At 44.1% G+C, this 1,237-nt stretch overlaps 1 pseudogene; it reads right to left on the bottom strand.

The window, feature by feature from the left end:
• Positions 1 to 387: 387 nt before the first annotated feature.
• On the bottom strand, positions 388 to 499 carry LOC144777566 (5S ribosomal RNA; annotated as a pseudogene).
• Positions 500 to 1,237: the final 738 nt, after the last annotated feature.

Genomic DNA, 1,237 nt, shown 5'->3' with positions numbered 1-1,237 from the left:
AATTGCAGAAGAAGGAACCCACAGGACCAAAATACCAAACTGGAGAAAAGTGTCACCAACAGAAGTGAATAGATATCAACAGGAGAAAAGAGACACCAATAGGAGTGAAGAGTGTTGCAATACAAGAAAAATGAGAATTTCAGCCCCTTATATATACACAAGGACAGCAAGGAAGTGACACAACAGGAAAAGGAGAACCACCATCTTGGTTTAGGAAGAAAAATGAAGAAGGTTATAAAACCTCTATCTTGGAATGGTGAAGAAAAAACAGTACTCAAGGCACTCTGGGAACCAGACAGAGGAATTTAAGAAGGAAGGAACAAGAAAAAATAACCCCCAACCATGACTACAGGCAGCTCATATTAAGGTCACTCTAAGATTCAGATAAGTCTACAGCACATGGTTTTCCCAGGCAGTCTCCCATCCAGGTACTAACCATGCCTGACCCTGCTTAACTTCAGATGAGATCAGGTGCTTTTAGGGTTGTATGGCCACTGCCCACAGTGGCGGCGTACCCCAAGAGAAAAGAGAAGTGCTTCATGGCGCGTCTTTGCACCCAGAAAAGAAACGGCAGGGCGCCACACTGAGCTGCGGCATGCCCAGCGTACAGAAATAGGTGCCACAGACCGAGTTACAGCCCGCAGCTGTGAGGCGGGTGGTGCGCAGGTCATGACCCAGTCCACGGCGTATCCCCACATCTATTAGATTTTCAAAGTTTCTGAATGTCTGACCATATATCATACCAACTTTTCATTCTGTCTCCCTCCCTCTGTCTTTCTCTAATTCTACCAACCCCTCCTTTATCATACTCTATCCCATTATCCATCTCTTTCATTATCCATCCCTCTTTTCCCCTCTCTCTTCCCGTTGTTACCCTGATTTTCCCATTTCAATTGCCCCTGCACTATTTCCCTCCCTCTCTCTTAGTCTATAATGTACCCCTCTTTCTCACGTGTCTCCCATATACACTCTATACTTCGTTCTATTTCTACCGCCTATGTCCTTAGTCACCACTCTCCAAATTCCTATTGCTTCTTTGAGATTTACGTCAGGTCTTTTTCCTGTATTGAAAATTCTCCTGTTCTTCAGTTATGTCTTCTTATGCCAACTACCTTCTTTATCAAACCTTGTCATTTGCAGAAGACCCTTCTCTGTAGACATTAAATAGATTCCTGTCCCTGTGAGTGCTTTCAGTTCTGCATGCTTCTAAAGGTTAGGAAAGTGGAAAGACCTTGTT

This window comes from Lissotriton helveticus, chromosome 1_1 (genome assembly GCF_964261635.1).
Source record: "Lissotriton helveticus chromosome 1_1, aLisHel1.1, whole genome shotgun sequence".
In the NCBI taxonomy this organism is placed as follows: Eukaryota; Metazoa; Chordata; class Amphibia; order Caudata; family Salamandridae; genus Lissotriton; species Lissotriton helveticus.
This window is presented reverse-complemented; position numbering and strand designations above follow the sequence as displayed.